Source organism: Excalfactoria chinensis, chromosome 1 (genome assembly GCF_039878825.1).
Source record: "Excalfactoria chinensis isolate bCotChi1 chromosome 1, bCotChi1.hap2, whole genome shotgun sequence".
In the NCBI taxonomy this organism is placed as follows: domain Eukaryota; kingdom Metazoa; phylum Chordata; class Aves; order Galliformes; family Phasianidae; genus Excalfactoria; species Excalfactoria chinensis.
This window is the reverse complement of record NC_092825.1, coordinates 3,509,532-3,522,742: the sequence shown is the minus strand read 5'-3', so window position 1 is coordinate 3,522,742 and position 13,211 is coordinate 3,509,532. Positions and strand designations below refer to the sequence as shown.

Sequence of the window (13,211 nt, the reverse complement as noted above, 5' to 3'; positions counted from 1 at the left end):
CCAGGCTTCCAGTTGGTATTGAACAAGTACTCCAGATGCTCAGCTGATGTTGAGTGGTGCAATTTCACTGAAGTTGTTGTGTAAAAGCTTAGAGTCAGGTCTCTGTAGATTAGCGGGTTATTCAGTTTGCCAGACAGTCCTCAGGAAAGGCGTTTTGGTCTAGGTGGTAAGAACAGAAGCTTATGGATGAGGCTGTCTTAAGGGAGTGTATTGCTGAATTGCCAACCCATGTCTTAAAGCAGGAGAAAGCAGGTTGTCTCATAATTCTAGAAAGAAAGGACCAAATTTAGAGTGAGAATAAAGAAAAATAAACAAGATCTGATTTTGATGACACTCGAATTTAAGTTGGCTGCGCATTCGGATGTTTTGCTCTGAACCTTGAACACTTTCCATTGTCAGACTTCTGAAGCATTTAATTCCAAAAGTAGACCCAGGTGAATGAAGGTGGCAAGATCTGATCGTCGTAGGTTAGACTATGTCCCAGTCCTCAGCTCTTGGGTGTGTGAAAGCTGAACATGAGAACTGTAGATTTATGGCGCTTGGAATAGCTTTTTAATAATATGTTTGTTCCTCTATTGGTTCTCAGTGTGTAAGAAAAATGTTTGATTATTGTTTTTTTTTTTGGTGTTCTTTTTTTTTCCCCGTGTTATTTATACAGGAACAGAACAGCTGTGCATCCTTACCTCTGTTTAGCTCTAGGCAGTGGCCTACTTGTCACTGTTGCTCATGTGTATTCCCTCTGTATATTCAGTTTCTTTGGGGCCAGGGGAAGAAGAGATGAATGGTTGGCCTCCAGCACGTGGCTGTGTTTGAGAGAAGTCTCATTTAAGAACTCTGCTTCTGAAGTCATTCTCTCTGTTCACGTGGCTGCTGAAGAAGCAGTTGTGCTGTTTGTGTGTCACGCATGACTTCTGGTGTAGATGCTGCCTCGCTTCCCACTAAACTGGATTGTGGATACAGTCTTTGTGACAGAGCAAAATGGTCTCATTCTTGCTTTGCTTGTGCTGAAAACCGAGCTAAACTCTTATCTTTTTCTTCTGGTCTGACTGTCTTTAGAACAAATGGAGGATTGATTGCTTAAAAAAGCCTTGAAGACAAATATGGCTGAGAAATCTGTTGGCTTAGGAATAATACATCAAGCTGATGTAAGAAGAGTTATTATTTTATCTTACTTTATTGGTCTCTTAAACTATCTTTTATTATGTGGATTATAATCAATGTTACCGGAAAAGGTGTACAGTGCTATAAACTAAATCTCAAAATGTCAGGTTCAAGGGGTGAAAGATTTCGTTGACTGGTGTAATAGAAAATAATGATTGTTTTATAGCTGGAGGCAACTGCTTTTCATGAAAACGTCTTTGGGATCTGCTCTTTGGTTTGTGGTTACTTCACATAAGCTGTCTTGCTTGAGTGAATGCGAATGTGCAACGCCTTCCTTCTTCTCTGCCTAAGTGATATAACTGTATGCTGGACTCTTATGTCTAGGCAACTGTAGGTACTTTCTTACTGAGCGTGTGGTTGGTTTTTGTTTGGTTGTTTTATTTCCTTTCTCTGCTGTAAGACTTAAGCATTTAAAAGGCTGAGTTCTATTTTGGAATGAGACATCTAAAATACATGGGAGCATTCCGGACTTCTCTTGGGTTGAAAAGAGGGAGGTTCTAAATGCATTCATAAATGCATTTAGGGGTCTGATTCTGCACATATTGATCACAATGAGGGTATCTGTTGGCAAGATCTATTGGCCAACAGCATGGCCAGTTATCTGTCATTAAGATTTGTTTCTTGTCAGGATCTGAGGTTTAAAAAGCAGATCTGCTAAGGACTGGCTTAGTGGTCAGGATACCAGCACTGGGACGATGCTCTGTTTCTGCTTAGTAATCAAATAGGACTGACTGGCTCTGCTCTTCTAAATATGATCCCAGACAACACTGTAACAGAGTGATAGGATGAAGAATTTCATTAAATGAAAAGAGAGATGAAAAATGGGGCTGGTTCAGTTTACCAAATCAATGGAGCTTGATTTAATGTTCAGCACGTATAGAGATTTTAAGGGGCAGCTGCCAAATAATTGTTGTTTATGATCCCAATAGAAGGAAGTCATTTAGTTTACAGACTGTTACGTTATTATTTATTGGGTGATGTTAGTTTTGCATCGTGGTGCCTGCAAGTATAATGTCAAGTCATGTTGTGTCCTCCCCTGATGTTATGGTGCAGTGCTCTGGACTGAGGGCCAAATGCTTCAGTTTGCAGTAAATTGTATTGACATATGAAAGGATGGTGTGAGTGTATGCCCACCCATAAGCTTTACCCTCCACCACCCTCTTCCTTTCGGGAAATCAGGGGAGTAAAATTGTACTTACTTCAAGCTTTGCCATTAATTATATTTTTCTCATTACAAATCGGTGTGTAATTTGAATTGCAAACTCAAATATCCTGGCAGAATAGATCTGTTTACCATTCAAAGCAAAATGAAAATTATTTAAATTAGTTAATATAGAACTCATTTGAATGAATTGAATGTTTATTCATGAACTAGCTGAGGCAAGTGTGAAGCTGTCCGTATGGTCTGTAGCTTTGGCACTGATCAGCTCTAAAGTCACGTCCTGGGACAGAGCTTTCTTTCTTATTGCGTATTAACTGTGGTGTAGACTATTGGATAGCTTCTGCCCAATGGGTCTGAGGATGAAATTTGCATCCTTTCTGTCAAAACCCCCCAGAAACTGTAAAATTCATATGGGGAAGTAGTTCAAGAAGGTGATGTGCTTCAGAGTTCATTGACAGCGGCTGGGGTGGAGCAACAGGATGGCAATTGGCTTTTGTGCTATAGCTGTGGGATGTAACGTAGGCCTTCCGTTCTTCAGTTAAAACTTCCCTATTATATTGCCCTGCATGAAAGCGGGGATAGCCTTCATCACCTCATATGCCTTTACCGAATGCCGTCCTCCTGAGCACAGAGATGTGGTGGCTGTTCTTACAGGATGAAAGATGCTGAAGATCTGTTACTCACTCATCAAGCATTAAAAATTTAAGTCTAACTGAACTTGGCCATAGTAGTGATTCCCTTAACTGTGAAAGAAAAATAGGTCTCTCGCCTCTTTTAGCCTGTTTTTTTTTTCCATGTGCTGTTTTCCTTTGTTGATGGCAGTTGGGTTCATGAACACATTTGCCATCATGTAGAGGAGCAGCGTGGAGAACCTGACAAACACAGTAGCTAAATTATGCATTGTGAAACACGCACAGAGCAGGCACGTCTTTTGATTGACACGTGGGTGGTTTTGTACAGATTGCAGGTTTACAGCTGAGCCAACATAACTGAATCTCTCCTGGCACTATCTTAAGGCATTCTGTGATGCACCGGAGATGTTGGACAAAAAGATGATTGTGTACACTTGTGATTGTGGCAGTGCTTTTGTTTCAGTGTTATTGACAGATGGAAATTCAAATAAAACATTTCTGAGTGTGGATCCATGTGGTGATCTCGGATCTGCTCACAGTGTCAGCCAGGAGGCTGAAGAGACTGGAGATGTAAAGGAACACAGGAATGCAGTGGGGAGAGAACCAGGTCTGTCCTCTGGTTTTACTATGAGCCATTACAGGTGGGAAACCTCAGAACACTGTCTAGCCATGGATTTGGTGGTCACAGTGATCGCAGCCTTCATAGAGTCATTAAGATTGGAAAAGATGGCTAAGATTGTCTAGTCCAAGCATCGACTCATCTCCACTATGCTCACTAAACCACATCCCTCAGTGCCACATCTCCATGTTTCTTGAACACCTCTGGGGGTGGTGACTCCACCACGTCCCTGGGCATCCTGTGCCAATGCCTCACCACTCTTCCTGAGAAGAAATTGTTCCTAGTATCCAACCTGAACCTCCTCTCCTGTAACTGAAGGCCTTTTCTTTCATCCTATCACTGTTAACCTGGGAGAAGAAGCTGACCCCTACCTCACCACAACATCCTTTCAGGTAGTTAAGGTAGCCTTAACTCCTCCACTGTACCAGAATTAAAACTCAGAAGCCTGATCCCAGCATGTAATGGATCCCTCTTGCGAGGTGCAAAAAATAGATAAAACTTGTGCCGCAGAAAACTGGGCTGCCCCTCAAATCATAGAATGCCTTGAGTTGGAAGGGACCTTGAAGATGATCCTGTTCCAGCTCCCTCGCAGGGTTATTGACAACTGTACTGCAGTTGAGGCTGGCATTTCTCACTCTGACATGTAGTTGACGATTTTGCCTCTTGGTGAGGCAAGAAAAGAAGAGCAAGCTTTGAGCAGTCATTTGGGTTTGGGATTTGGAATGAATGTTATTCAGGAAGCCCTGAGAGTACAGAAGGCTCTTCTTGGGGCAGTGCTCTGGGTGATGGTGATGTATCCCAGCCCTTTGCCTTTCAACTCCATTCTCAGAGGTGACGTATATGTGGAAAGCTTGTCCATGGGGTTCTTCAGGAGCCTCTGAGATGATATTCCTGAAAATAGGTGAGGGCCTCCAGGGCTGCTCTCTGGGTAAAGGTGATCATGGGTGTTTGGTTTTTTTTCTTAACAGAAACCAAGTTTCCCCTGGTAACCTCAGAGGAAAGAATACTTAAACTATGCCTGCAGGTCAGCAATTATAGTGCAGGTGGAAGGATCAGATAGGCAGGATGGACTTCTTTTAACTTTGTGAGGAGATGACTTACCTCCTCTGAATGATCTGAGATGAATTTGCTTTTCAGCTGGTATAAATTGAGAGCAGATCTGGCCCTGCTTTAGCTCTTTCACTGAAGGTTCACCTGAAATATTATTTCCTAAGAGCTTGAGGCTGGGGAAAATCAGTAGACATTCACTGAGCTTATGCTATTTTACATCAGCTAAGAACTGGGCCCTTGAGCCAAGTAAAATGAAACTCGGAAATCTTCTTTGGCAGGTTGTTCTGTGAAGGACTGCGGATGTTTCTAAAGTAGTATATAGATTTTTCTTAAAAAAAAAAAAAAATCTTTTTCGCTTAATCCTTATCCTCTTATTCCATCAAAATCAAATTTAGACTAACCTAATGTAAATAAATGGCAGGATTTCTTTATTTTAAACTCTGCAAATGACTCTTAGTGCAGTGTTTTATGTGTGCTTTTCAAGTCAACTTCAGCGTAGTATTAATTATGCAGGAGTGACGTTAGCATAAATAACTAGTCAGCAAATAAATGTCAATTAAATATTCTATTAGCATAGTAGGCAGCTTTATGCACTGCCATAGAACATTTAGCAGATTATGCTTAACGAGCATATAAAAAATAGCATTTTTTTTTTTCCTTTGCTCTCCTAATGATGGCAGAAGGGAGGAGAGGATGAAAAGCAAATACAGCGCTATCCCTGGCTGAAGATTTGGGTTGAAATTTGCCCTAGTGGGAATGCATCAGTTGACACCATTGGCTTTTGGGTCTTTGAGCAGCTGGAGATCACTGGAGCGCATCCTGGCTTGGCATCTCCCCCATGCCCCATGGGGTCCCTGCGTTCTCTCTCCTGAGAAGAAAATATATTACAGCACCCATGGGAGCTTTTCCTTCCTTCCCTTGATGTGACTCAGATGGCTCAGTCTGAGGTTTGAAAATTCAAAAGTTAGCCCATTTTCTGCACACTGTCAAGATAATGTTTTTGTGATCTTGGAAATGGCCTTCTTGCTACTGTGTGGAAATGCAGGTCTTCTTTGCATAGCATTGGCTTAAGTTTCTTCCAGAAGACTGAATGTTGCCAAATGAGACCCTTCTGGGTGTAAACTGAGAGTAATAGTCCCCTGTGTGTCTTTTGGGAAGACAAGCAAACATTGAGCTACTGTGCAAATACAGTGCAGCGTGGCCAGTGGGAAAGGCCTTGCAAATTGTTTGAGTTATAGATTTCATTAAATGCATTGCTTCTGAGCATCTCCAGTTCCACTGGGCTCAAAGTCATCCTATTTTGTTTTATTTTCTTCCATTTAATTTGATTTTCTTTGTAGTGCGACTTTTTGGGTCAAGAGGTGTAGTTGAAGAGAACCTTGCATGGAGAACCTTGTGCTTGTTGGCTTGTGAGGTGGTCTTGAGAGTAGACACATTATCCTGGTGTTACTGTTATGAGACTCTGACATAGAACACTGAAGGAAACTGAGGTGTGTGCTGCTCTGGCCTTAGTTTTGGGTTGTGGTGATACATCAGGTGTTCTGGGAGTGCAGTAGAAGAGGTCCTTAAGGAAGGTACCCACCCCATGAGGCTGGGCAGCCTGTGGGTCTAATGGGGAAGGGTTGCACGTAGTGGCTATGGCTGCTAGAGCTGCTCAGTGCCCACAGTACCTGCTCCTCATCCATCTTGGGGTGCTTATTTTTTGTTTATTTTTAGTTGTTTGGGCTTCTAATGAGGAAAATAAGCTTGGCTCACACCTGCAACTAAGTATCAGTGCAGTATCTTGTATCTTAGGTGATAGATTAATTGATGCAATTATCCCTGCGCTGTCCTAATACAGATTCTATAAAGTACTTTCATTTGTACTTCTAAATATACCCTATCCTTTTACCTGGACTGGATTCAACTGTATGGTCAGTGAAACTGTAGTAAGATGATATCGCGCAGTTTTACAGCTAACGTTGAGGATACTATAGCACTGTTTATTTTACTTTGTTATGGGCCCAGCTTGGAGCACAGATTTAATCTGCATGTTGGCTGGCGTTCAAGGAGAAGGGTTCAAAAAAGGGTTCTGCTAATGGAGTGAGATTTTGTAACAGTGGTGCTGGAAAATGAATGCACTTTCTGATGTCTGTTTCCTTGCTTGGGTGGACCATCAGTGTCCTTGTGGTTGATGGAAAATAAATGTTTGGGTTTTTTTGTCAGTACTTTCTGCCTGACACTGGTGGGTTTCTCAGGCAATTCCTGCACAGATTTGTGTGTTCCCTTGATAATTTCCTTCTCAACCTGCATGATGCTGAGCTGTGCAAGCTCCACTCCTCAATGCATCACAGTCTGTACATGTCTCATGTTGGAAGGGAGTCTACATGCACGTTTCTGCTAGCTGCCCTGGCTTCTATTTCTGCTTATTACTTTGAGTTGGAATTATAGAATTGAGTTGGAAGGGACCTTTAAAAAGTCATCTGATCCAATGCCCACGCACCAAACAGGAACATCTACACCTTGATCAGGTGCTCAGCTTGCTGCCCAGCCTTATCTTGGATACCTCCAGGGAGAGGGCATCCACCACATCTCTGGGCAGCCTGTTCCAGTGCCTCACTGCTCTTACTGTAAAAGAAATCTTCCTTGCATCTAACCTAAATCTCCTCTGTTGTTGTTTGAAACAGTTTCCCCATGTCCTATCACAGCAGACCCTGTTAAAGAGTCTGTCCCCCTTCTTTCTCATAGGCCCCCTTTAGATACTTCATAGCGCCTGTATTCATAAATGAATGCTATTGCCATTTTCACTACAGGGGCATGGCGAAGCAGCAGCGTGGTTTGCAGCATGTGTGCAGTGATCCCTTTTGGATGGCATGGGAAAGGCTGAATCATTTTAACTGCAGCTATCCAATTATAATTAAAGAATCAGCATCTTGTGTACATGCAACAGCAGAGCTGAGGATCACACTTACTGCAATGGAAACTGAAAGTCTAATCTTTTTATAAACAGTCTGAAGGGGGATGGAGATGGAAAGAAAAGCAGTGATTCTCGTGGACTTTGACAAGTTATAAATGTATTCTGAGTGAAACCGATAGTGTGGAGCTTTATGAAAGATTTAATGAATAAATATTTCATACTCGCATGGTACTTCTTCAGTAACTCGTGCTGCTGGTAAAAAGCAATAAACAAAGAACCTCCTTCAGGGGTTGTTGGGGCTTTCAAATTAAACTAATTTAATCAACTTTTTCAGTCAAGCTTGATATTAGTTCATTTCTGTACATGGATCTGCTTGTTTTCTCCTGATACCTGTTTTCCTATTTGGAAGGTGTTTGAATATCAAAGAATGTCTCCTTTCATCCTGCCACTACAGTGTGTGTTTGGGTTTTCAAGGCAGAGAGCACAGCCTGACTTTGTCCCTGTCTTCCAGGTTGAGGAGTCAGCCATCCTTCACAACTATGGCCATACAACCACAGGTCGTAGAATCAGAATTGTTGGAGTTGGAAGGGACCCTTAAAGGACATCCACTCCAACATTTACAGCTTGATTGGGTTGCTCAGAGCCTGGTCCAGTCTGAGGAACCCTCGTGAAGTTTTTGTTACCTAGCAGGGAGATCAGCTGAATATGGTGGTCAGTTTTGAATGCATGAGCGTCATTTGGGTTTTGTAAGCCATTAGCATTCAGTTTGCTACTTCTGTTGTATAAAATGCTCTGGAGCCTGGCCCTATGTGGGCAGCAACACTTGCATGCATCTGCACTGGATTTGTTGCTGTACAGATTTATGTGGGGAGGTTGAAGTCCATCTCTAGCTCCAGTTGTTGCCAAAGCTGGGACATGGGTATGCTGGAACCATTGCTTAATGGTTAACTGTCACTGCAGATCACCAGAAGTAGAACAGGTTGCATGTTAGCACTGTGTTCCATGTATTTGCAGTGCTTTTTAGAAAAAAAATCATGGAGATCTGATTTTTTTTGTTGAGAGGAGCAGGGCTGTAGCTGAGAGATTCATTCACAGTTGGGTCATGCAAATAAGACACAGCAGGGAGGTAAAAGCAGCTGTGCTCTGAAGAGTGGAGTTGACTTTGGGAAGGCATTTGTGGACAGTGCTGCTCAACCAGCTGCGGATCTGCACAGACTTGGGCACCTTCATCCACCTGCATGTGGGATGATGGTACAGGTGCATGGAGTGAGGTACTTCTCAGCTCTTTTTCCCATCAAAATGAATACAAATGCATGTTGATATCCACTCCCACTAAATCTTATTTTTTATTGGGTGGTCTCCCCCTGGGGCTAGATTGAGTAGATTCCAATGAAATTTGTGCTACGTTGTGGGTATTATAGGATCATAGGATGGTTTGGGTTGGAAGGGACCTTAAAGATCAACAGTTTCAAACCCCATGCTTTGAATAGGGTTTCTGTACACCAGACCAGGTTGCTCAGGGCCCCATCCCATCTGGCCTTGAATGCCTTTGGGGTTGGGACATTCACTACTTCTGTGGGCAACATGTGCTGGTGAACAGTGATGGGAACAGCAAAAAAAAAAAAAAAAAAAGGAAAAAAAACCCAAGAGATTTTGATTGTCCAAACCCATGTAGACTTGTATTTTTTTAAATATTGTCTATATCAAAATCCCAGACCCTTTGCACAGCAGAGAGCTTTAACTTTCACTAAGACTGGTGACTTCTTGCAGTACTGCTGCAGTAATAGACTGATTTATCTGAAATTGTTGGCAGAACCAGATTCTGTTGTGGCTCCTGGCTCCTTGCAGGGAAAGCAGATTTCTGTGGCGCTCCAACTCCATCCAGGATGATCAGAGAGAGAGAGATTAAGATGAGTAGCTGAGATCCTGTGGCTTTTCCTCTGCTGCTCACAATTCTGATCACAGTCTGTAAGATAAAGCTGCAGCCAATGCTGTGACAAAACCATTGGTTCTGGACCTGACATTTAATGCAGGTTGTGCTGGAGGAACAAAGATAGGGGAGAAAGAGAGTAATTGCAGAATGAAGCAGGGACTGTGAATGAGAAGTTGTATTTCCAAAGAAGTATATTGAAGGGAAAGGTTGTGAGCTGACATCAGGTTTTTTGTATTAATACAGATTTCCTGAGTGACCTTGATTTTTAACAGTGGGTAAAACAAGGCAGATATATGGGAGGTACTTTGGAGACGTTTCAGGGAAGATCTCCCATTGATTGATCAAAAAAACCCAACCAAACAGCAAGAAAACAAACCAAAAAACCTTCCATCCATTGCACAGAATAGCAGAATAGAATCATAGAATCATCAAGGTTGGAAAAGACCTAAAAGATCATCCAGTCCAACCGTTCACCTATTACCAATAGCTCCCACTAAACCATGTCCCTCAACACAACATCCAGTCATTTCTTGAACACCCCCAAGGTCCACTCCACCACCTCCCTGGGCAGTCCATTCCAGTGCCTGACCACCCTTTCTGAGATGTAATACTTCCTAATGTCCAGCCTGAATCTCCCCTGGCACAGCTTGAAACCATTCCCTCTGGTCCTATCACTAACGACACGAGAGAAGAGGCCAACCCCCAACTCACTACAACCTCCCTTCAGGAAGTTATAGAGAGCAATGAGGTCTCCCCTGAGCCTCCTCTTCTCCAGGCTGAACAATCCCAGCTCCTTCAGCCTCTCTTCCTCCTCTCATTTATTTGCCAAGGGATGGAAGGATGTAAATTTTTTTTATGATTAAGGTCCTGATGGGGAGCACTGGGTCTTTATGTTGGAGCCATCGTTTGACATCATCCGACTGGTGCAAACTGTATGACTACAGAAGAAAATGTTGAATGGTTGGGAATCTGCTGCCAAGCAGCCCTGCTTGTAGATGTGATGAGTTGTCACTGAAGGAACTGAAATGTCTGCATTGAAGAAAAGCCTTTTGAGATGTGTGCCTCACTCGTGACTCTGTAGCTCTGCTACATCAACGTCTATTTTGAGTTATCTTCCACTGTCACACATCTTTCTGCATGGACTACCAGACTGTGGAGCTAGAAAGCCCCCAAACCATTAAAAAAATGAAGAGATTGACGCAGAAAAAATAACACTGGATGCAAAGCACGTGGCACAGTCAACTGACTGTCCAGCTGAAAGCATTTTTATAACGTATTTTAAAATAGTAATTGAAAGATTTTAAGTGGTTACTCTAGGTAATTGCACCTAATTTCCCTTCCCTGGTCTCCTGCAATTTCCCATAGGAATTATGGAGTGGAGATTTCATCTCAGTTGAAAGACTGAGCCTAGGTAGTTGATGTGGTGATGTAATACGTAAAACATCAGCAGGCTTAAATAGCTGCCCTTGCAGATGTCTGTGAAGACTTAAAAGCAAGCAAACAAACCAAAACAGACAAAGGAAAAACTATAATTTATAGCCCAAGCGTGGCACAGCCTTTTGTCCTTGGTTTCAGAGAAGGAGGTGACTTTCTGCACAATGCTGTAGGAGCAGGGAAGGGTAAATAGTACAAAGGATTTGAACCATAGCACTCTGAAGTGCGTGTACACATTTCCTTTAGTGAATCTTTTTGATCAGGTTGAAGGTTAAATTGTGTCTACTAGTGCTGAGAAGACTTCAGGGTTTTTCAGTATGATCATTTAGGGCAAGGACAAACCAACGTGTCCAGTGTCACATCTTCAGCAGAGCATCCCTTCACATGCTCCACTAATTCTATCACTGAGTTTGCTCATGAGGAACATGCATAAAGCAAGCTTGGGAAGCTGCTAGGAGCAGATGCAAGCACCAGCATGATCCCAAACCAGCTGTGACTTGCATGTAATTTTTCTCTCATTGCACATGATAATGCAGGCTCCCAGTCACCATGGAAGGGGCTTTCTTCCTGAAGCAGACCATATGCTCCTGCATCCTGTGCAGGTAGCTGTTAAGTGATGCAGAGATTTAAGTGATGGTCCTATGAAGCATTTTTCTGATTGGAAATTAAGAGCATTTCATTGAACCCAGAATCCAGTTTCTGGGTCAGCTCTGTTGCTGTTACATGATATTGGAAAGCTCTTTTTCAGAGTTCCTATCTTCTTTTTTTTTCCTCTCTGTGTTCTCCTTCCTGCTTCATTTTGATCACGATAGAATAATAATAATGCAAACAACAAGCAAAACAAAAATGAAACAAGCAAATTGGCCTCGGGATGTGCTAACACGCTTTCTGACTGATGGTTTGTTTTGTGATGTGAAGCAGAGAATCTGCCTCCTGTGTTTGTATTGGAAAAAGAAAAACACACTTTTTTTCCCCCCCACTCTCACTTTTGGGAATCTTTGAGGAAATGTAGGAAATACAGCATTTTAGGGTTATGGCATAAAAATGTTGGTACTTCCCAACATGCTGGACTTAATAGAGAAAATGGATCCAGAGAAAGCTTTGCGAAACTCAGGAAGCTGGTGAAGCAGGAGAGGTTCAGTTGGGTATTAGGAGAAATTTATTCTCCATAAGAGTGGTGAGACATTGACACAGGCTGCCCAGGGAGGTGGTGGAGTCACCATTCCTGGAGGTGTTCAAGGAAAGAAAGGGCAGATGTGGCACTGAGGGACATGGTTAGTAGGCATGGTAGGGGATGGGTTGACAAATGGCTGCAACAAATTCATCCTAGTGCCTTCTTATTTTCTATTCATACTGTGTAGCACTGTTCTTCACCAACTTGAACACAGCATCACCAGTCTCCTGCCTGAGTCCAGACAATTTTTATCCAAGATTTTGCTTTGCTTCTTGTCTCTGGTATCTTCATGAGGTTGGGTTACGATCCAGGCTGCAAGCAGCCTTCAAGAGAAGCTGCAGTTTGAAGACTGCTAGTCTGTGGCCATTCAGTCAGGGATGTGTTTCACCTGCCTGCAGCTTCAGCACCTGATAATCTCAGACAGTGTGAGTCTGGATATTAAAATTTCAGGTAGATTTTGTCCAACCCCTCAGCTAAAGCAGGTTCCCTGCAGTAGGTCACACAGGTAGGTGTCCTGATGGGTCTTGAACGTCTCCATAGAAGGAGACCTCACAATCTCTCTGGGCAACAATGCATATCGTGAACTGCAAATATTATCTCCATTAATTCCTATATTTCTGTATCAAATTGGAAATGAATATCTGTATATACGTGCTTCTGTGTTCTGGTGCCTTCTTCATAGTGGATCTTTGCTGTAGGTTGTTGGTATTGCCAGAGGTATTTGTGCACCACGTTGGTTTGTTTTTTATGTAAGAACACTGTACTGCTGTAAAATTGTTTCATTTTCCAGAGCTGTCTCGAAGGAATAGCCTTCAGAAAGAGGCTTCAGGACCAGGAGGTGAGAAGAGGCACTTAATACATGAGAATAATTGGACAGAGTTTGAAGGCGTAAAGTCAGAGCTTTGGGTGCAATATTTTTATGTTGCAATGACATTCGCTTATACCGAATGGTCCAGAACTTTCAGGTGTTGTGATGGTGCAGAACCCACTTGAGGCTGGAGTATGAGATCCTAAAGGGACAGGGCAGGATATAAAAGTGTCTCTTGTGTTCACTTGCAAAGACAAGCCAAGGAGTTAGCGTTTGTCATCTAGAACATGTGGCATCCAAATCTCCCTTCCTCCACAAGCTTCACTTTCTAACATCACAGGG

General features: G+C 42.6%; 1 protein-coding gene across 1 annotated transcript in view; it reads left to right on the top strand.

The window, feature by feature from the left end:
* SFMBT2 (Scm like with four mbt domains 2) overlaps positions 1-13,211 on the top strand; it is a 107,866-nt gene that overhangs the window by 19,322 nt on the left and 75,333 nt on the right. The gene's annotated exons all lie outside the window — the stretch shown is intronic.